General features: G+C 45.2%; 1 pseudogene; it reads left to right on the forward strand.

Moving 5' to 3' along the window:
- The first annotated feature begins 4,511 nt into the window (after positions 1 to 4,511).
- LOC128313135 (uncharacterized) lies at positions 4,512 to 4,591 on the forward strand (annotated as a pseudogene).
- The last annotated feature ends 19,554 nt before the right edge of the window (positions 4,592 to 24,145 follow it).

A 24,145-nucleotide genomic window follows, 5' to 3' on the forward strand; every position in this document is an offset into this window, starting at 1 on the left:
ACCGCGAGCACAGAGGGTTCACGGTGGCCGGAGGAGCACTGGCCAGCGGCGCCCTGGGCAACCCTGGCCTCCCGGCCCTCGACCTCCCCTCCTCCCGTCTCAGCCGCCCGCAGCTGGTCATGTGCCGACCCCTGTCGTGACCAACACCCGCAGTGCCTCCGAAGCTCATTCTCAGACCGCCGACCGGCTACTCCATCTGTCCGGCTAACTCCACAGTGACACGTTCTGATGACCCTCTGACCCCACCAGGAACCCACCCCTCCCGTCCGCCCCCAGTTTCTGCTTGTCCTGTCCTGGTTCCTTACCCACCTTGTCCCGAAACTAAGCCCTGTGCTCACTGGCCTGCTGACACCCTCTGCTCCCTGCCCCTCTCGACCCGAGGCCTCCGGATGAAACCACAGCCCTGGTTAAATGGACTCTGCCAGTCTTGGGCCCGCACAGCCCCGGCTGGAGAAAAGCATAGAGTCACGTCCTCGGCGCCCTGGAAATTGGCCATGATGAAAGCGAGTGGGGCCTGAGTGACGCCCCCCAAGCCTCCCGTACTTGTCTAGTCTCCCCTCTCCCTCTCCCCCTCCCCAGCTCATACCTCTCCAACCTTCTCTCTCCAACCCCTCAGGCCTCCTCCCCATCTCGGCAACTTTGCTCCCCCTTCAGCGGGAAAATGGAAGCAGGGAGACCAGAACTCCCACAGGCCCAACATTCCCACCAGCCTGCAGGAGGGGCTCGCTGCAGGGCCCGCGGCCCTGGTGCAAGGGCTGAGCGGCCCCAGCCGTCCGCCTGCACCACCGCATTCTCTCTGCTCAGTTATCCCTGTCCACGGACAGCACGCTATACTTCTTCATCTTGTTTTTTTTTTAACGTTTATTTATTTTTGAAAGAGAAAGAGAGAATGTGAGCAGGGAGGGGCAGAGAGAGAGGGAGACAGAAGATCTGAAGCAGGGTTCTGGGAGAGAGCCCCACGCGGGGCTCGAACTCACGAACCGCGAGACCATGACCTGAGCCTAAGTCGGATGCTTAACCGATCGAGCCGCCCAGGCGCCCGTCTATCTTTCCGTCTTAAACGGAAAGAAATCTCTTCACCTCCTCTCCCCTCCAGCTCCCAGCGGATTTATCTTCCTTTACCACCAAACTTTCTGAAGGAATGGAGTACACATCGCTTCTGCCACCCAAGTTTCTCTCCTCTTCTCTCTTGAATCGACTGCAACCGGGCCCCCTCCCTGCACCGAGCAGTCCCGGAGGCCACCCGTGGTGCGGTCACCAACCGTCTTGTCACCCCCTCCACCACATGTGACACAGCTCATGTTCTCTGCTTCTTAAAGCTCCTTTTCCTGTCCTGGCTCACCCCTACTTCTCAGCCATGTGTCCCAATGCCCTTGGGGGTCCCTCTTCACTTCTGTGACCTTACGTGTCAGCGTGCTGCAGGCCTCGATCTCTGGACCTTTTCTCTCTTGCTCCCATGGGGGGGTTTCATCCACTCTAGTGGCTTATGTACAGTTGGGGCGCTTGGGTGGCTCCGTCAGTTAAGCACGCGATGCTTGATTGACACTCAGGTCACGATCTTGTGGTTCGTGAGTTCGAGCCCCATGTCAGGCTCTGAGCTGACAGTGTGGAGCCTGCTTGGGATTCTCTCTCTCTCTCTGCCCCTCCCCCACTCGCTCTCGCAAAATAAATAAGTAAACTTTAAATACTACAATTGACCCTTGAACAACACGGGTGTAGGGGCACCAAGGCCCACACAGTCAAAAGTCCGGTATAACTCTTGAGCCCCAGAAAACATAACTACTAACAGCTTACTGATGACCAGAAGCCCTACTGATAACACAATCAATTAACACATATTTTGTATGTTATATGTATTATGCACTGTATTCATCTAACAAAGGAAGCTAGAGAAAATAAAATGTTACTTAAAAACTCATAAGGAGGGGTGCCTGGGTGGCTCAGTGGGTTAAGCATCCGACTTCAGCTCAGGTCATGATCTCACAGTCCATGAGTTCGAGCCCCACATCGGGCTCTGTGCTGACAGCTCAGAGCCTGGATCCTGCTTCAGATTCTGTGTCTCATAAAGATAAAAACCCATAAGGAGGAGCGCCTGGGTGGCTCATTCGGTTAAGTGTCCAACTTCCGCCCAGGTCATGATCTCACCGTTTGTGAGACTGTGCCCCAAGTCGGGCTCTGCTCTGTTAGTGCAGAGCCTGCTTGGGATTCTCCCTCTCCCTCTCTCTCTGTTCCTCCCCGCCTTGCGCTGTCTCCGTCTCTCTCCAACTAAATAAATAATTTAAGAAAGTAAAAATAAAAAACTAAAACCTCCCAAGGAAGAGAAAACACGTTCGCTGTGCTGTATTTATCAGAAAACAAATCCGCGTGTAAGTAGACCCGCACAGTCCAACCCCGTTGTCGTTCAAGGTCAGCCGCGTGTGATGATCCACAAATGTGCTACCTTCAGCGAGAACCCTTCCCTTGAGCTGCATACCCACAACCCAGCGGCTCCCGGGTCCTCACCTGGCTGCGTAACCGGCACGTTAACGAGGCCCCACACGGAGCTCACGGCCCTTCCGGCCGTCTTCCCCAGCTCGCTCGAGACAACAGTGTTGTTGCTCAGGCCAGAGACGTTGATATGATCCTTGATTGTTCTCTCTTCTCCCCCAACACACCCGTTTGTTAGCAAATGTCTCAGGCCACACCGTCAGAACATCCAAGATCTAACCATTGTTCACCCCCCCTCCACTGCCTCCACCCTCGTTCAAGCCACTGTCACCCCTCACTTGGGTTACCGCGACAGCCTCTTGGCAGGTCTGGCTGCTTCTGTGCTTGTCCCCTCTATTCTACCCTCAACAAAGCTTCCCGAACCATCTGGTTAAATTCCATCACCCAGCACATCTCCGTTTCATGCAGAGGGAAGCTGGAGACCTTAGGGGGGACCAGCGCCCTTCCTGGCCGCACCCCTTATCTTTCCGCCCTCATCCCTGCTGCCCCCACTCACCACCCCCCCAACTGCCAACAGCCACACTGCTCCCCTACTCACCGGATCCACACTGCTCCCACCCCCCTCATGGCTCCAGCCACACTGACCCCACCACCCCACTGACCACAAGCCAAGCTTTTCTCCTTAGGATTCATTGCACCCTAACGTACCCTTTATGCACTTTACTTACTTGTGTTCGTCGTTCCTCCCCCCTCTCAGACACCTTTGCGGGCTGGGAGTTTTGTCTGTTTGGGTCACTTCCATATCCCGGTGACCAGGAACGTTCACGGTAGCCACACTGTGTGCTCCCCACTGCGGGTGGCTTCGTGGACAGGAAGGCCTGAGCCCACGCGAAGAGGATGATTCCCTAGCGGTCGCATGGGAGGTATGGTTGCTTACACCCCAAGTACTGCAGAGAAATGACTGCAGTGGGGGCCCCTCTCCGACCTCCCCACCGTCAGACCACCGAGGCCCAGGCAGTGAGGCCATAGCCTGGTGCCAGAAGCCCCGAGGAAACGGGCTGATTTCGGCCTCCCGCTCTTACCAGGAGTTTGACCTCGGGGAGAACACTTGATCTCTCTAAACCTCAGTCTCCTGATCAGTAAAATGGGAATAATGCTACCACTCCAAAGGTCCATCAAAGGGTTAAGTGAAACCGGATAAAATACTTCCTACAACGCCTGACACAGAACAGCACTTGGAGAATAGAAATGGAATTTATTAGCAGAGAGAAGAAGCTTGTCTATTATCAAAAGGATGTGGGGGGTGGGGGCGCCTGGCTGGCTCGGTCGGTGGAGCGTGTGACTCTTGATCTCGAGGTTGTGAGTTCGAGCCCCACGTTGGGTGTAGGGATCACTTAAAAAAATTTTTTTTTGAAAAAAGGATGCTGAGGGTCACTTAGTCACTTACTGTGTCTCTACAGGATGAATATGCTTTGGCCACAGCGGGGAAGGGTCAAGTTCAAACCATGGAAGGCGTGTCCTGTTGTAAAAGGGAGTAACCAGGGGAGCAGCTTCTACAGAGAAGCTGTGACGTCTCACCAGTACAAATCTTTAAAGACTCGTATATTCTGGTTTGTCACAGGCTCTGTGAACCTTTCTGGTTTACAAGGCTGGGATCGGAAAAGAGTCACAACCATGGTGCTTCCCCGGAGATGCTGCGAACCCCACAGCAAAACCTGACCTCCGGAAGCTAAGAGGTGCACGTTCCAAAGGCAGACACTGCAATCCTCACCCTCCTTTGTTAATTCGCCTCTCCCCTTTTTTTCAATCATATTTTAAGTTTTCATCTTCTTGGTTTGCATTCCGCCCCCTGCTCGGTGTTCACTGACGGAGTGCAAGCACTTAGCCTTGAAAACTGCAGGCTTTTCTAATGGCAGGCGAGAGACAGCTCATCAGAATGAGTAGAGAAACGCGTGTATGCCCCCCACACTGAAGGCAAGTGGATGCTCTCTTCTACAGCATAAACCATCCTTGCGAACATTACTTCCGGTCAAAGATCTGGTAAGATCTTGGGATTTCAGAGAGCACTCTGAAAATAACCTTTAAGCTTGGCACAGTGGCAGTCCCGTAGCCAATGAGGTTTAGCCGAGGTGAGATTATTGCTAATTGAAAATAACCTTTAAGGGGTGCTTGGGAGGCTCGGTCGGTTAAGCATCGGACTCTTGATTTCAGCTCAGGTCATGATCTCACGCCCGGTTCATGGGTTTAAGCCCCGTGTCTGGGTCCCCGCTGACAGCACAGAGGCTGCTTGGGATTCTCTCTCCTTCTCTCTCTGCCTATCCCCCACTGATGCTGTCCCTCTCAAAATAAACTTTTTTTTAAAAATCTTTTAAAAAAAAGAACCCTTAAGATGTCTATAGTACTGATCATCTCACTTAATAGTTTGTTCCTTGGTAGTAATTCCATTGAAATGGACATCTCCATTTTCTAAAGGCCTGTGATTTTCACATGTTAAGCCGGAAAGGGATCATTGCCCCTCCCTTCCCACATGCAAGGTGGTAAAAAACAAAAACAAAAACAAAAACAAACAAGCAAAAACCTCAGGACTTTCTTGAATTTGTATTTGAACAAGTCTGTGTCTTGCTTGAATTAACAGCACTAACAGATCAGGGTGACCAGCACCTTAGCTCCGCCTTACAGGTCTGGTTCTCAGCTCCAGCTGAACCTTAGCATCCCCTGCTGGTGAGTACCTAGGTTAGTGATTTCTGAGTACAATCACCCGGAAGTTTGGTCTGGCTCCCGCGTGGTAAAATCAAACCAGCATTTCCGGAGATGGGGTAGAGGCACCAGTGTCACATTAAACGGTGCCCAGATGGCTCCAGTGGGCCGCCAGGGCTGAGACCCACTGGCGCGGCCGAACCAACATATATCCTACTTCCTGGGACAGAGTTTTCCACTTGGTTTTGCAGGGCTTTCCTGATAAGTGAAGTAAGGCTCAGTGAGCAAGACAGAAACTATAATATTAATCCAGACTCATGTCATTTACTGCTATAATTCCTCTTCATATGTAATTTTCACAATCCCCAAAGCGCTTTTATTTTGGTGTTAAAATTTGTGGTTAATAAGATCTTCCTTTTAGGGGGAAAAAAAAACCCTCAGATTTCTCTTTTAAACCCTCCAATTGTTTTCAATCAGACCTTTGCCTGGTGGTTTAAAACTTTAAAGGTATCGACCCTCTCTTTTCCTCATAAACAAAAAGCCTTACGTTGATTTATTTATATTTATCAAACTTTTCAAAATCATACTTTATTATTACTATTATTATTATTATTGAAACGCTATCCCAGAAGCAGAAACGTCCGTGACAGGGAAGGCCTTTGTGCCCGCGTTTCTATATTTTCTATAGAGAGCTACGCTGTCTCGTGCTGTAGCTAAAAACCACATGGGGCTCTTTAAATTAATTTATAGCAATTCAATTTAGAAATTCAGCTCCTCAGTTGGACTGGTCACATTCCAAGTGCAGTGAGAGGCAACGATGATAGACTGTGCCTAAGTAGAATATGTCCACCACTGCAGAAAGCCGAACGGGGCAGCACTGAATGTGTGACTTAATTTGTACAACCACATACGGTCTTGCTCCTAGACGTTAATGGAACCCAGGGGCCCTCCCCCTCCACCTGGGGAAGATCCTAAGCCGAGAGGTAAGGAAGTGTGCCTTAAAGAGCACAGCCCTGCAAGTTAGAGGGAGCTGTTTCTGGGGCGTCTGAGGTGTAAGCCCTTCGGCTTTGACTGTGAAGGTAGCTCATTTCAGGTGGCTCCTCCAGTAAGCATTAACGCGAAGTATTGTTAAAAAACAAAACTGGGGGGCACCTGGGTGGCTCAGTTCGGTTAAGCACCTGATGTCGGCTCAGGCTGTGATCTCACGGTTCGTGGGTTCAAGCCCCACATCGGGCTCTCTGCTGTCAGTGCAGGGCCCACTTTGGATCCCCTGATTCCCTCTCTCTGCTCCTCACCCCCTCTCAAAAGTAAATAAACATTGTTTTAAAATGTAACGAAGTGAATTTGAAGATCTAATTGGCTTTGTTAAATAATTCGTGAATGGGGTAGCACCCCATCTGGCGAGAGGAGAGCTCTAACAAAAGCAGGGTTTTTAAAAGCAGAAAGGGGGCATTTAAAAAAGAAGAAGGGAACTTGTTAGCAAGGTTTGCATTGTTTAGGCAAGATTGCCTTCTTCTTTTTTTTTAATTTTTTTAAATATTTATTTTTGACAGAGAGAGAGAGACAGAGAGAGACAGAGCATGAGTGGGGGAGGGGAAGAGAGAGAGAGACACAGAATCTGAAACAGGCTCCAGGTCCTGAGCTGTCAGCACAGAGCCTGACGTGGGGCTTGAACTCACAGACAGCGAGATCGTGACCTGAGCTGAAGTCGGATGCTCAACTGACTGAGCCACCCAGGTGTCCCAAGATTGCCTTCTTAAGGGTACTGGAAGGGGTCTGTCAATAACTTTCCTACTACTGACCAGGAAATTCCATGTTGACTGGTTAAAGGTCACATGGGGATTTGGGGGATTGAATAGGCAGTTGGGTTAGGTATTCAGTCTTGGTTTGCTGATGCCATTTTGGCCTTGTGGTTTTCTTTCTCTCTCTGTCTTTTTTTTTTTAATGTTTATTTAGTTTTGAGAAAGAGAGAGACAGAGCGTGAGAAGGAGAGGGGCAGAGAGAGAGGGAGACACAGAACCCGAAGCAGGCTCCAGGCTCTGAGCTGTCAGCACAGAGCCCGACGCGGGGCTTGAACTCACCAACAGCAATATCATGACCTGAGCCTAAGTCAGATGCTTAACCGACTGAGCTACCCAGGTGCCCCTCTTTTTAATAGTGTTAACATAATCAGCAGAACTGGGGAGACAGGTGACACAGGCACTGATAGGGACCGTCAGCTTATCAAAAGAAAGACCCTTCTCAGCCTAGAAGCCCAAAGCTGGGCTCATGATTCCAAATGTGTGGCCACTGCAATGGCAAGGACTTAAAACCAATCAAAGGGATCGTGACAGCCTTAAAAATCTGATGAGGGCAATTAGGCAAAAAAGAAAAAAAAGAAGAAAGAAATACAACTATCACTATTTGAAGGTGACATAATCTTGCATATTGAAAATTCTAAGAAATCCAACTAAAAAACTATTGGAATTAATATGTTTAGCCAGATTTGCAGGGTACAAGATGAATATACAAAAATCAGTTGTATTTCTATAACACAACAGTAAATAATGCAAAAATGAAATTAAGAAAACAATTCCATTGGGGTGCTGGGTAACTCAGTTAAGCCTCTGACTTTTGATTTCAGCTCAGTTCATGATCATGGTTTGTGAGATCAAGCCCCAAGCTTGGGCTTCTCTCTCTCTCCCTCTCTCTCTGCCCCTCCTCTCAAAATAAATGAATAAACTGAAAAAAAAATCTCATTTTGTATGCTGACAGATTAAAAAAAAAAGAAAATTCAATCTACAGTGTCATCAAAGGGAATAAAGTAGGGATAAATGTAACGAAATAAGCATAAAACTTGTACTCTAAAAATTACAAACTATTGTTGAAAGAAATTAAAGGAGGCCTAAATATTGTGAATACAAAGACATTCCATGTTCATGGATTGGAAGACTTGATATTGTTAAGGTGACCAACACTCCCCAAATTAATTTACAGATTCAATGCAATCCTTGTCAGAATCCCAGCTACACTTTTATGCAGAAATCAACAAGTTGATCCTAAAATTCATATGGAATCGCAAGGGATCCAGACTAGCCAAACAATCTTGAAAAAGAAGAACAAAGTTGGAAGACTCACACTTCCCAATTTCAAAACTTAGTACAGGGCTACAGTGATCAAGACAGCATGGTGTGGGTATAAGGGCAGATGTAGAGATCAATGGAATAGGTTTGAGAGTCTAAAAACAAACCCTTACTGACAGCTCAATGGGGAAAGCATAATCTTTTCAATAAACTGAATGGGGCAACTCCATGTTCCCTTCCTTATACCACACACAAAAATGAACCCCGAATGGATCATAGACCTAAATGTCAAAGCTAAAACTACAAAACTCTTAGGAGAAAATATAGGAGTAGATATTCATGCACTTGGCTTAAGTAAAGCCCCCTTACACATGACACAAATAGCATAAGCGACTAAAGAAAAAATAAACGGGATTTCATCAAAATTAAAACCTTTTCTGCTTCCTAGGATATCACCAAGAAAGTGAAAATCCAACCCGCAGACTGGGGGAAAATATTGGCGACTCATATCTCTGATAAGGAATTGCATCCAGAACAAAGAACACTTACAACTCAATAATAAAAAGACAAATAACAGAATTTAAAAATAAGCAAAAGGTGAACAGACACTTCTTCAAAGAAGACACAGAAATGGCCAACAAGCGCATGAAAAGATGCCCAAAAATGGCTCATTAGCCCTTGGGGAAATGTAAATTAAAACCAACACAAGATATCACTTTGCAGCCATTCAAGAAATATAATTTTTTTAAGAAAAGATACCAGGGGCACCTGGCTGGCTCAGTCAGTGGAGCACACAACTCTTGATTTGGGGGTCTTGAGTTTGAGCCCCACATTGGGCACAGAGATTACTTTTAAAAAATAATAAAGGTATTATCTATTTTTAATTAGTTTTTTAATTAAATTAATTTAACTTCATGTGTTTAAGTAATCAAAAAGATAACAAGTGTTGATGAGGATGTGGAGAAATGGAAACCTCACTACCGGTGAAAATGTAAAAATAGAGCAACCCCTTGGGACAATAGCTCAGCATGTCGTCAAAGTTACCACGTGACCCAGTGATTCCTCTTAAAGATCTATATATACCCAGAGAAACCCTCCACACAAACACTTGTACATGATCAATGTTGACAGCAGGATGACTCATAGTAGCCAAAGGTTGTAAACAACCCCAAGTATCTATCAACCAATGAACGGATAAACCAAATGTGAAGGTAGCCACACAATGAAATATTATTGGGCAATAAAAAGTAATGACGTACTGTGTCACAGCACAGATGAACCTTGCAACGTGCTAAGTGGAAGAAGCCGGACACCAAAGACTGCCTGCTGCATGGTTCTATTTGTCTGAAATGTCCAGAAGAGGCAAGTCTATTCAGACAAAGTAGACTGGTGGTCTGGAGGGCAGAGGGGAAAAGTAATTTATGTGGGAAGTTCGCTGGCGTGATGAGATGCTCCAAGGTTGATTATGCCGCTGGTTGCACAACTCTGTGACCACGCGGATGACAGTAAACTGTACCCTGCAGGGGTGGGGGTGGGGGGGGGGAGAGGGAATTGCCTAGTCTGCAACTTAAATCTCAATAAAGCTGTTTAAAAAAACAAAAACAAAAACAAAAACAAAAAAACACACAAAAAAATCTGGTGAACCTGTGAGTGCTGGATGCCAGCCAGCACCATCTAGAGCCTAGACTCTTCTTCGAAGTGTGGACGGTGGACCTGAAGCAGCTCAGGCTTTCAACCAACTTATTAAATCTGCATCTTCCAACATCCCATAGGCACACTTTAAGCTTGAGAAGCACTGAAAGGCTTCGGACTCAGGAAACAAACTCTAGAGCGACGTAGTGATTGATAGACATTGAGAGGATGTACGTAACTTGTACTTGAAATATTTCTTTAAGTATTACTTTGTCTTCTTTATTTATTTTCTGAATCGAGGGTAGTGCTGTGAGATAAATGTTTACGCTTTTATTCAAACATGATAGGCATGCTCCTAACTGATCCCCCTTACCAAGTTCATCCCATGGCCCCTCTCCATTCCTGCTGCAGTGGGCGCTGGCTGGGTTGGGTGCACAGTGAACCCCTCTCTTGCAAGCTTGCTCTTCCGAACACCATCACATTCAGCAGGTGGATGGGTTGGTCCAGAGGCTCCAAGTCAGCTCTATTCACCTGCCTGGCGAGACGGCAGGGATGTCTACCGGGCTGCGAATGTCTACTGGGCTGCGAATGTCTACGAAGGAGCCTACATGAGCCTCTTCAGCATGGTGGTCTTGGAGTAGTGGGATGTCTTTTTATATGGTGGTCCGGGGCCCCAGAGTGTTTGAGTGGGCAGGAAGTGAAAGTTGCCAGTCTCCAAAGGCATGGACCCCAAATTGGCACCGCATCACTTCCATCCTATTTTATTGGTCAAAACAGGCACAGATGGGGGGCCTGGGTGGCTTAGTCAGTTAAGTATCTGACTTCGGCTCAGGTCATGATCTCATGGCTTGTGAGTGTGAGCCCCACATTGGGCTCTGTGCTGACCGCTCAGAAGCTGGAGCCTGCTTCACATACTCTCTCTCTCTCTCTCTCAAGAATAAATAAACATTAAAAAAAAAGAAAAAAGAAAAACAGGCCAGAAGCTGCCCAGATTCGAGAGAAGGAGCCATAGACCTAGTTGGGGAGAGAGGAAAATCGGAGTCATTATTTAGCGGGTATAGAGTTTCAGTTTTGCAAGATGAAAACGCTCAGGAGATTGATTATACGACAATGTAAATATACTCAGCACCACTCAACTCTACGCTTAGAATGGGTAAGGTGGCAAATTTTGCATTACGTGTATTTGACCACAAGTAAAAATACAAAAAAAAACAAAACAAAACAAAACAAAAGAAACTCCCTTGAACAACGTGCTGCCAATTTAAGGCCACCATGTCATACATAACAACAAGCACGCGCCCAATTGCTGCTGACAGTTGGCGATCTCTTTAAGCTCATCTTAGCTGTCTGTAGGGCCCAGGATTTTATCACTGCAAAATTGTGTTGGTGGTGTCATAATTTCTGAAATAAACGTGAACACAAGATACCACAGAATGTGCCCAGTGAGACTCTGAAATGGGTCCTACAGGGAGGGTGACAGAACCGGATGGGAGCAGGAGCGATGGTATACGTTCATCTGCAGTTCAGATCATGGAATATGTAGAATGAAGCAAAATTGATAATTGGGAACGACTCTCAAATGTTTCATTTACAGGTGAAAACCCAGAGGCCCATAAAAATCACCTGAGGACATGGAGGCAGAGATCATGCTCCTGGATGAGAAGATTTAATACTGTGACTCCCTCTTTCTCCCTGGCTTCTCAGTGGGAGACATGTTAAAGGACAGGGTGTAGGGTCTGGTGCCAGCAGTTCTGTGTGCACCAGGCCCTGTTCAGTGTCATAGCTGGGGAGGGACACTGGGGACTTGCCTCAGGGCACACAAATTCAACTGGTGCAAACATGTTAAGCCATCATCTTAGAAGAATGGGTAAAACTTGGGACGCCTGGCTGGCTCAGTCAGTAGAGGATGTGGCTCTTGATCTCGGGGTTCTGAGTTTGAGCCCCACGTTGGGTGTAGAGATTGTTTACATACATACATACATACATAAAAGATCGGGTAAAACTTGATATTCTCCCCACTCAGCAAAAGCCTTCCTCCACCTCTCAAGTCATTGGCTCTTGATCTCTTGAACAGAGATGGGTTGAGCCCAACACCCACGGTCAGCTGAGGCCCTTTGGGCTCTTGTCCCTCCCAGGCTCCTGACCTTAGCTGGGGAGCAGCCTCTGTGTCACGTGTATACTCCACCTACTGATAGAATCCCAACACAAAGGGTATAAGGAGATCCTCAGTGCAAGTGACATCAAGAATGTGACCAATATTTGATGTCCAAGGGAAACAAAAACAAAAATAAAGTATTGGGACCTCATCAAGATAAAAGCGTCTGCACAGTGAAGGAAACAATCAACAAATCTAAAGGGCTGCCTGAAGAATGGGAGGAGGTATTTGCAAACGACATATCGGATAAAGGCTTAGAATCCAAAATCTGTAAAGAACTTATCAAACTGAACACCCAAAAAACAAATGATCTAGTTAAGAAATGGGCAGAAGACATGAATAGGCATTTCTCCAAAGAAGACATCCAGATGGCCAACAGACACATGAAAAGATGCTCCACATCACTCATCATCCGGGAAATACAAATCAAAACCAAGATGAGATATCTCCTCACACCTGTCAGAATGGCTAAAATGAACAACCCAAGAAACAACAGGTGTTGGTGAGGATATGGAGAAATGGGAACCCTCTTGCATTGCTGGTGGGAATGCAAACTGGTGCAGCTGCTCTGGAAAACAGTATGGAGGTTCCTCAAAAAGCTAAAAATAGAACTATCCTACAATCCAGCGATTTCACTACTAGGTATTTACCCAAAGAATATAAAAATATAGATTTGAAGTGGTACATGCACCCCAATGTTTATAGTATTTCACCAATAGCCAAACTATGGAAAGAGCCCAAATGTCCACCAACTGATGAATGGATAAAGAAGATGTGGCATATATATATATATATATATATATATATATATATATATATATAGTGGAATATTACTTTGCCATCAAAAAGAATGAAATCTTGCCATTTGCAACTATGTAGATGGAACTAGAATGTATTATGCTGAGTGGAATAAGTCAGTCAGAGAAAGACAAATACTTTATGACTTTACTCATATGTGGAATTTAAAAAACAAAACAGATGAACATATGGGGGGGAGAAAAAAGAGAGAGGGAAACAAACCACAAGAGACACTTAAAGGTAAAGAACAAACTGAGGGTTGCTGGAGGGAGGTGGGTGGGGGATGGGCTAGGTGGGGGATGGGCACAGAGGAGGGCATTTGTTGGGATGAGCACTGGGTGTTGCATGTAAGTGATGAAACACTGAATTCTACTCCTGAGACCAGTACTGCCCTGTATGTTAACTAACTAGAATTTAAATAAAAAGTTGAAACGGAAAAAAAAGAATGTGGTCTATATTTGAAAGGAAATGTGGAGATGTTAATACTAAATCCGAATGACATGGTTGAGTATCACGGACATTTCTTGTGGGGAACAGCACCGCCTTCCCTGGGGAGATGTCATCTTGGACTAGGAGGCTCTCTGTGGCAGAGCCCCACAGCACTCGAGTAGCTGGGACAATGAGTTGAACTTGAAGGAGGACATCACAGTTCCCCCCCAGAGACTACCAGAGGCTGCGGTCATGGGGGTGGGAGCTGTGCAAGCGGGATGTAGGGATGAAGAGAAAGACAAGACCTCCCAGGGGGAGGAGCCAGAAGCAGCAGACCCATGAGATCTCCTTGAGATGATGGATGTTAACGAAACCTGTTGTGATCAGTCCACAATACATGTAAATCAAACCATCGTGCCCCTTGCCTTGAATTTATAGAGTGACGTAGGTCAATTATTTCTCAATAAACCTGGAAAAAAAAATAAAAAATTATGAGAAGACACAAAAGTGTAAAAATATAATGCCAGTCACCAGGAATATTCCACTTTCATACATGTGTGTATCCATACACATAAGTTAGAATCATGAAGTATTTATTGTTTTGGTTTTATACCTTCCTTTAACTTCACATCATAAGCATTTCCATGTCATTGAATATTTAAAAAAACAATTAAAAAAATTTTTTAAGTTTATTTATTTATTTTGAGAGAGACAGAGACAGCACGAGTGTGGAAGGGGCAGAGAGAGAAGGAGAGAGAATCTCAAGCAGGTTCTGCACTGTCAGCATAGAACCTAATGCGGGACTTGTACTCATGAAACTGTGAGATCACGACTTGAGCTGAAACCAAGAATCAGACGCTTAACCGACTGAGCCACCCAGGCTCCCCTAAAAAAAATTTTTTTTAAAGATTACATAGCATTCTATCAATGGATAAACCATACTTTAACCATTTCTCTTATCAGGTCTTCTTTTTCTTTTGCAAGATTATATATACCGCTATCATGAACATCCTTTGTGTGCGTCCCTGATAATTCCCTTAGTATCTTAACGAGTATCTCTGTGGCAAGTCACAGGAGCCCAACTCAAAGTAGCTGAAGCAAAAAAGTAGAACGCATTTGCTTACATAATGGACAGAAGTCGAGCTGCTCCAGGGATGACAGATGGTCCCAAGGGCTCTAACAAGGCACTCTATCCTGCCTGTTTGTCTCTGGGCTTGCTCTCATTCTCTCCTATGCTCTAGAATTATCCTACATGAGTCAGAGATGTGCTGTGGGGTAGCTCTGGATATAAGTCATGCCAAATCATGAACCCCAGAGGAAAGAAAATACTTGATCTTTACCCCAGTCCATAAAAATTCCTGGAAAGGTCTCGGATTCCCTGGCAGGGGTATGTATGGTCACATCCACTTTGAACCAACCACTGTGTCCAGGGGGCGGGCACTCTGACTGTCAGCTTTCACCAGAACCACATGGTTGAAAAGGAGAAGGAAGGAATGTTGTTGCCCACAAGGATGGATGCTGGACAGAGACGACATCTGTCACTACGGTTAGAGTAGACGCCTCCAAATGGGATTTCTACGTCAAAAGGTCAGAGATGCACACAAGTTGGGCTTTGGTTCCGGAATCTGGCCCAAATCTGCTAACTGGCTTTGGTGTCGTCTTGACCTTTGGAAAGCCAAATAGCCTACTTCCTTGTCATTTATGTTGATGGCACCCACAGAGCGGACACTGGTCAGTGTGATCACTCATCTGTCTTGGCAGCCTAGAAATGTCTGTGATTCTCAAGCATGTCATTCAGATTTAGTTTTAACATTTTTACATTCGCTTTCAAATATTTACTCCTCTTCTGGGGTCACCCACATTGACTGCTGACATATGGCAGAGTATTGAGACAGAGATCGAGACATCTCTGAAGGTGGTGGCCTTTCTAGTCCTGGATCCCCATGGGGTTGGCCAAAGCTGTCATTGGGTCTGGATCTCAGCTTGACTTCTTCTTCTGCCCAGTCCTGCTTCTGAGCCCTCCCTTCCATAGATGCTGATCCCAAGGGCAATCCTTAATAAATACTCCACACATCAAACACTGTCTCAGAGTCGGCTTTCTGTGGAACACAACCCACAGCATAGCCTTTATGATCTGAAGTCATTTTGGTCTTGGATCCCAAATTGCCTTGTATGCTTTGGTTTCGCAAGGGTATGCCTACGTCTCATGGGGCATGCTTACAAGAAGACTGTAAGCTTCTCGAGAGCAGACGCTGCTGTACGTTTCGTTAACACCCATGCCACCCTTCCCCCACCCTCCATCCCAGCACTCTTTGCTCTGAATTAAACTCAAGGATTTAGTGCGACAAGAGCAAGCACGTAAAGGGCCTTAGAAATTTTATATCTACATTATTTGCAAATCACAATGGGGAAAATATGGACTCTTGTCTCAAGGGCTCAGCCTGATATAACAAAATACCACACAGATTGGGTGGTTTACACAATAGAAATTTGTTTCTTACAGGTGGAGAAGCCCAAGATTGAGGTGCTAACTGATCCAGTTCCTGGTGGAAGAGAGGGAGAATGAGAAAGAGACAGAGAGGATACCTTGTGTCTCTCCCTTTTTTTATAACGACATTAGCTTCATCCTAAGGGCCTCACTCTCGTCACCCGATCTAAAACTTACCTCCCAGAGGCGCCATCACTAGGGATTAGGGCTTCCACATATGAATTCTGGGGGCAGTCACAAACATTCAGTTCATAACCATTCTTTTTCTTTATTTTTCTTTAATTTTTTTAGATGTTTATTTATTTTTGAGAGAGACGGAGACAGAATGCGAGTGGGTTAGGGGCAGAGAGAGAGGGAGACACGGAATCAGAAGCAGGTTCCAGGCTCTGAGCTGTCAGCACAGAGCCCGACGTGGGGCTTGAACTCATGAGCGGTGAGATCATGACCTGAGCCAAAGTCAGACGCTCAACCAACTGAGCCACCCAGGTGCCCCAATTCTTTTTCTAAAAAGGTCCCACGGTTTCTGGATTCCTCCCCCACTCACACTCTGTGTCTCTGTCTTTCAAAAATAAACATTAAAAAAAATTTTTTTAAGAATTACATATAGCAACGAAGGTTAAGTATTCTGCCTTGTAAAGCCAATTGCAAAGTGGAAAAAAAATCCCCTCTTCCCACGTTTCCCATTCCATTGGACTTCTTTTTTTTTTTTTTAATTTTTTTAATGTTTATCTTATTTTTGAGAGAGAGACAGAGAGACAGAGCGTGAGCAGGGGAGGGGCAGAGAGAGAGAGAGATACAGAATCCAAAGCAGGCTCCAGGCTCCGTGCTGTCAGCACAGAGCCCGACGCGGGGCTCGAACTCATGAACCGCGAGATCATGACCTGAACTGAAATTGGACACCCAACCGACTGAGCCACCCAGACGCCCCTCCATTGGTCTTCTTGTACAACATCACCCTCTTCACCTCTTTAATCCTCATTACTCTCTTTGGCTGTTTCAAGTTGCATGATGGATTTACTTAAAGTTAGCTGAATTATCATCAGAGAAAGACATATATCATATGACTTCACTCACATGTGGAATTTAAGATACAAAACAGATGAACATAAGGGAAGGGAAGCAAAAATAGTATAGAAACAGGGAGGGGGCCAAAACATAAGAGACTCTTAAATATAGAGGACAAACAGAGGGTTGCTGGAGGGGTTGGGGGGAGGGGATGGGCTAAATGGGCAAGGGCCATTAAGGAGGACCCTTGGGATGAGCACTCAGTGTCATATGTAAGTGATGAATCGCTGGATTCTATTCCTGAAATCATTATTGCACTATATTCTAACTTAGATGTAAATTTAAAAAAATGAAATAAATAAAAAATAAAAGTAAAAGTAGCTGAAGTATCAATCCTTGGAATTCACCAATATAGGAAACCTGCGCAGGTATACTAGGGCGACACCTGGTGGTAAGATTTGCAATAACATCATGAACCTCCTATAATGGCGGACTCTCAGCTTACCCCTGAAGAAAATGGAATAAAATTTTAAGAACCATTTCACAGAGTTAGCGACAAGGAGAGGGGGGTGTGTGCACATGCACACATGTGTACATCTTCTTGTGCATGGAAGATAGAAATGACCCACGACACAGGCAACAAAAATGAGAGTATGATCCAGAATGTGTGCCGTTTAGCCTGTTCCTTAGGTCTTCTGACCTCCTACAAGATACCCAGCCACTCTGGGCCCCACTTTCTCATCTGTAAAATAGAAAAAAATCATAATGCCTACTGAATTCTCTGAACAGCCTAAATGAAAAGGCGTTTTGTGAACTGTATGAACACTATCTACACATATGTCTATATATACATATGGAATTAAGACTAAATGAAAGTTAAAAGAGAGTGAGTATAATTTGCAATATGGCCACATGCTCTGACAACATTTTTTTGTTTTTTTGTTTTTAATAGGGCAAGAACAAGGTGATGGAGCATGCAGAAAAGGGTTTTTTAAAAAAACCTTTTTAGTAGTCATATTGGCAGTGTTTGTGAGACTGTTGTAGGAGTATTAAGGAAAAAGCAAATGAGTAAGTATGGGATAGTCTCTTATCCATTTTGTTTTTGAGAACCTTCTACTCAATTTTGGAAGAAGGGGTACACAGCTGTAAGATAGAAGCGGTTAAGCAAAAATCTTGTGGTCCTGAATTTGAAGTATCCGTATGAATAGATGGAGTATTTGTGTATACTATATTATATTATATCATATCATTTTATACTATATTATATTATGCTATATTATATTATACTGTACCATATTATACTATATATTATATATATTACACTATTCCATATTATACTATACCAAATTATACTATACTATATTATATTATACTGTATTATTATATTATACTATACCATATTATGCTATATTTATATTTTATATATATTATATTATATTATATTATATTATATTATATTATTATATACAACCTCCACTGAAGAGGCTCAGAAAGAAAACAGCAACCAACAACAGTAGCAATGAGCATCTTTGGTGCTGATTATTATTCTGAAATACCATTTCCCACTAACAGAAACCCAGGCTTCTTGAAGAAATGACTGATTCCTGGTTTGAGGCAGGAAATGTATACATTGACCCTGTCACATCACTTAATCATATCAGATGGCAGCAAAGCTGTCTTAGACAACTAGATACTGTAAAAAGGATTCAGGAGCCAATGGTAAGAGGCATCCACTTGCCAAAGGTGGAGTCATTTCTGCTTCAGTAATTCCAAGGGACTGAAATTTAAACCCATAGGTTCATAATTATATACTTTTTATTTTAAAAAAAAATTTAATGTTTATTTATTTTTGAGAAAGAGAGAGAGACACAGAGCACAAGCGCCAGGTAGGGGCAGAGAGAGAGGGAGACCCAGAATCCAAAGCAGGCTCCAGGCTCTGAGCTGTCAGCACGGAGCCCCATGCAGGGCTTGAACTCACAAGCCACAAGATAGTGACCTGAACCGAGGTCGGAAGCTTAACTGACTAAGCCACCCAGGTGCCCCTTTAATTATATATATATATATTAAAAAAAACAACAACATATATATATATATATATATATATATATATATATATATATATATATATATTTTAAACCTGGGTGCCTGGCTGGCTCCATCAGTAAAGCATGTGACTCTTGATCTTGGGGTCATGAGATCCATGATGGGCATAGAGCTTACTTTAAAATAAATAAATAAATATCACATTTGGGGGATGCTTGAAAAACCGGTACATAACTGGAAAGAATGCAGAACTTTTCCTGCCTTTCCACATGAATTGTACCGCTGGGAAGGCAAATGGTAGATGAAGGGCAGCATTTCCATATGAAAGTGTTACAACCAATAAATGAAAGAGAAGTGATGGAATTAGAGTGTTCCCACTCTGCACTCGCAATGAATTAATGGATTTAGGCATTAAGCAGCAATGGCTGCTAACATAACAAAAGGGAATCGGACAGTTTTATGCCTCCTGATTCAAGATCACATCACCACTTATGATTTCGCCAACGGGATTGACCTGGGTCTCACCACGCCTCAGCTTCATCCAACCGCCAAGTGGTGGGAAATCCAGAACCTGCTGACCTGTACCAAGAGTACGTCATCGGGCAACATCCAGACTACAGAGAATTTCGCAAGCCAAAGGATTCAGGTTGTTCAATGGATAAAGTATAAGGCTGAGAAAGGGATCGAGGGGAAACTTAAAATAATATCAAAAATTTTAAATGGGGGCTCCTAGGTTCAGCATCAGTCGGTTCAGCATCCAACTCTGATTTTGGCTCAGGTCATGATCCCAGGGTCGTGGGACCGAGCCCTGTCTTGGGCTCTGCACTGAGTGTGGAGAGATTCTCTCTCTCCCTCTGCCCCTCTCCCCTTCTCATGCGCTCTCCCTATGTAAGAAGAAGAAAAACCTTAAAAGGACAACTATAGAATCCCAGGGTATTTACCTGGGTGAAAGGACTATAGGAAACACAGGCAAGTGACCAGCTTACTGGTTACTTGGGAGGAAGAATATGGTCAGTATGGGGCACATGGTGGTGGTGGGGGGGGAGCTCTACTCAGTGGCTGGCAAAATTTTATTTCTTGATCTGGGCAGTAGTTACAAGGGTGCTAGGATGATTCATTAATATATGCATTATAATTAAATATTAATACATTTAACATAAATATAATAGTATGTCAATATAAAATTCAATATTAATCTCGCACCTCAATTTTGTGTATTAATCTGAGTATTAAATACTAACATATACCTTATGATTTATTAAGCTCTACGTTTGTTGTGTGTGATTTTTCTGTATCTGTGTTCATTTTTGCAACAAAAAAAAGCTAAAATAAAAAAAGAAATTGGCTGGCAGAAATTTGTGGAATCTTCTCACAGCAGCAGAAGCACACGGAGGGTTTTTACAGCTTTGTTTTTACACTTAACCTTTCCAGTTGATAAGGTAATGGTAATTACTTGGGTTGGCCACTAGGGTGTGCTGTCCGTTGCCCACAGCCTCTGCGCTTGATCCGGTAAAGAGGGACTTCCCACGTTTCTGTAGTGCCCCGTGAGCATTAGGAGAAAGCAAGCCATTATCCCATTGTCCTTTGATCACGATCTACGTTAAGTGTCAGAACGGGCAAATTTTATTTGGAAAGTTAGATCCAATGTGTAAATACAGTGTAGATACTGAAAATGCTGTAGCTTTCTCCCCCTTTAAAGTAAGTTTTAATTTATTTAATAAGTTATTATAACGAAACCTCATGAGCCATCATAACAAAACATTAGGACCTAACACGTGGAGGATGAAGGGTGACGTTGTCAGATCCGTCTTTTATACAGATGAGAGCACACCCGTGGCGAGGACAGAAACTCTCCAGGGCTCTTCAGACCTTCCATCAAACATGTCAGGCACGCTGCCCTGGGGGGACTGCCACGAGCAGCCAGCCGGCCTTTGAGGGCCCCTGAAGAGTGAGAGACGGTGTTGCCAGGGTCAAGGCTTTAGAGCGGAGATGGGGAGCAAAAGTGGGACTGTGAACCCAAGAACCGTCCTGCCTGATGCGCAGCGTGGAAAGGGCTGCTGGTCACAGAATTTTATTCGTGAGCTTGGCGGGCCTACATCTTCCGCGGGGAACAGTGGCTCCTGTAAACAGCTGCTTATCTTTCCTCTACGGGGTGAACAGGTGATCTCTTAATAAATCCTGGGTCTCCGGTGCTTTGTGTTGCTAAGGAAATAGAAAGCTTCTGAATTGTTCATAGGCCAAGAAAAAAGATGCTTTGAGTTTTGTAAATTTTTTAAAACTATTTATTTATTTGAGAGAGAGGGAGAGAGCGCGAGCACGCACCTGTGAGTGAGGGAGGAGCAGAGAGAGGACAGAGAGAGCCAGACGCTCAACCAGCTGAGCCACCCAGGCGCCCCGCATCTTGTAATTTTTCTACAAGGCTGCAGTAGACAATACAACAGCAAACCTTAACCTGTAGCAGCCTAATTTTTACTCTGTCATTTGGTCGGACGTCTCCAGCCACCCCGAGGGTATCATGCAAGTGCACGTGGGTCGGCGTGCATGTACGTTTGTCACAATGCACTGGAATCAGGCATTCTGGTTAGTTTTTGAGATGTGAGATTGGGTGGCTTCGTTCATCCGAGACACCCGGGGGCACACACCCTTCCCCTTCCCACTGTGTCTTAGCGGGAGAGGTGGGATGCTGGCTGAGGGCAGGGAAAGGCAGGTGGGGAGGATTCCCGCTCGGCAGACACCTGCCGAGGCTTGTCCCTGCTCCCTGGTGCCATTTAGGGACCCCATGCCTCAACCCAGAGCCCAGATCCAGCCTCTGTCGCTGTAGGACATTCCCAGGAGCCTCAGGCATACACTTTGTTCTGGGATCGCCCCTGCTCTGGGTACCCCACAGTGTCCCAACCTCTAGGCTTCCTTCCAGCCCTGCCAGCCTCACTCCCCCGGTGTCCCCTCCTACACCCTGACGCTTCCTCCGGTGCCCCCTCTTCTGAGGCACATGCCATGGTTAAGAAATGGACTCTGAGCTCACAGAGAACCAAGTTAGAGTCCCAGCTGAGCCACTTTTTAAAAAAAATTTTTTTAATGTTTTTATTTATTTTTGAGACAGAGAGAGACAGAGCACGAGCAGAGGAGGGGCAGAGAGAGAGGGAGACACAGAATCCGAAGCAGGCTCAGGGCTCTGAGCTGTCAGCCCAGAGCCCGACACGGGGCTCAAATTCAGGGACTGTGAGATCGTGACCTGAGCTGAAGTCAGACGCTTAACGGACTGAGCCACCCAGGCGCGCCCCAACCGGCTGAGCCACTTTTAGGTGACCTTGGGCAAAACATCTAACCTCCCCAAGCCTCGGTTTCTTTTTCCATTACATAAGGATGGTAAGGATAATAATATTGATGTAATATTTATCTTTTCACAAAGCAAACATTCACCTGTAACCAACACCAGATCAAAAACTAGAGCAGGAGGCACCCCGCGCTGCTGCCCCCTCCCATTCGCTGACGCGGCCCCCGCCCCCCGACGTGGAGACCTTAGATTTGTCTGGTTTTGAACTTTGCGCAGATGGTAACCTACAGTGTATACATTTTCAGGTCTGGCTTTTTCTGCTCAACCTTCTTTCTATTTCTGGGATTCACCCACATTGTCATGTTAGCAGTGACTCCTTCTCGTTCTGCCACCAATGAGCACTTGGGTCCTTTCCAGTTTGGGCCATTACCAAGAAAGCTGCTAGGAACATGCCAGATGTTGTCTTAAGCAGTAGAAAATAAACACGCTTACTCTCTCCTGCACTGAGGCAGAACAAATTCTAGACGGAAATATCACACACATGGGGTGCCTGGGGGGCTCAGTCGGCTCAGTGTCTGACTCTTGGTTTCGGCTCAGGTCATGATCTCCTGGTTTGGGAGTTTGAGCCCTGAGTCAGAGCCTGCTTGGGATTCTCCTTCTTTCTCTGCTCCTCCCCTGCATTCTCTCTCCCTCTCTCTCTCTCTCTCTCTGTCTCAAAATAAATAAAATAAACTCGGGGCGCCGGGGTCACCCAATCAGTTAAGCACACAACTTCGACTCAGGTCATGATCTCATGGTTGTGGGATCAAGCCCTGCGTCGGGCCCCACACTGACAGAGCAGAGCCTGCTTGGGATTCTCTCTCTCCCTCTCTCTCTGCCCCTACCCTGGCTTGTGCTCTACGGCTCTCAAAATAAATAAAGAACATTTGGAAAAAAAGAAATAACACACACATTACAGAGTTGTTTCTGAGAGGTAACATGGCACAATGGAAAAAGATACAGGGTTTAAGATAAGACACACTCATGATCGAATTCTGGATTTTCCACCTACTACTAGTCAGACTTGGACAGTTACTTGCCCTCTTTGAGAATCAGTTTCATCACCTGAAAAGTAGTAATAAAAAAATATCTCCCTTTGGAGTCACCTGGGTGACTCAGTCCATTAAGCGTCCGACTTCGGCTCAGGTCATGACCTCAGGGCTCGTGAGTTCAAGCCCCGCATCGGGCTCTGTGCTGACCGCTCGGAGCCTGGAGCTGCTTTGGATTCTGTGTCTCTCTCTCTCTACGCCCCTTCCCCACTCACGCTCTGTCTCTCTCTGTCTCTCAAAAAGTGAAAAAACGTTAAAAAATTTTTTTTAAAAAAGAATATAAGATCCAGAAAAGTTGAGTAAAAAAAATCTGTAACTGATTAATATGTACTATTATTTAGTAGACAGTAACTGTCTACGGAAAAGGCCAAGAAGCAAAGACACCTAATGGCAAGGAGCATGCCTGAGGCCCAGATTGTAAATATCCTAATTTAAATAGCAGCATAAGTTCATGACTTAATGAAACTTTTCTTTCTACCTCTGCTCATGGAAAGAGCCTGAGAGCAATGGCATCCTGGGAACAGTGAGATCACCTAGCAATCAGGTCCTGGTTTCCAAATACTTTACCCACTTAAAAAAAATTTTTTTTTTTAATGAAATGGCTCTTTGGAGAAATGGCGAGTCTGGGTCCAAGGCAGAAAATACACAAGGCGTTCCAGGGATATCTTTTGTGTCAGAAAGAAAGGAAACTATTGAGGACCTCCGGGATCTTTTCAAAGATACAGGACTCGACTTGATAAGGCCAAAATTGGGACAATTTGGATGTTAGAAAGAATAATGACCACAGTGGATTAAAAACAATAAAATTATAGGGGCGGCTCAGTTGGTGAAGCCTCTGACTCTTGATTTCGGCTCAGGTCGTGATCTCGCTATTTTGTGAGTTCGAGTTCTGCATGGGCTCTGTGCTCATAGCGTGGAGCTTGCTTGAGATTCTGCCTCTTTCTCTGCCCTTCCCCCACTCACGCTCTCTTTCTCTCAAAAAAAAAAAAAATTACAAAAATCCAAACATCCATGACACTAATCGCCCTGCCCCTCCCCCCAACCACC

The sequence above is a fragment of the Acinonyx jubatus genome, chromosome E4 (assembly GCF_027475565.1).
Source record: "Acinonyx jubatus isolate Ajub_Pintada_27869175 chromosome E4, VMU_Ajub_asm_v1.0, whole genome shotgun sequence".
In the NCBI taxonomy this organism is placed as follows: Eukaryota; Metazoa; Chordata; class Mammalia; order Carnivora; family Felidae; genus Acinonyx; species Acinonyx jubatus.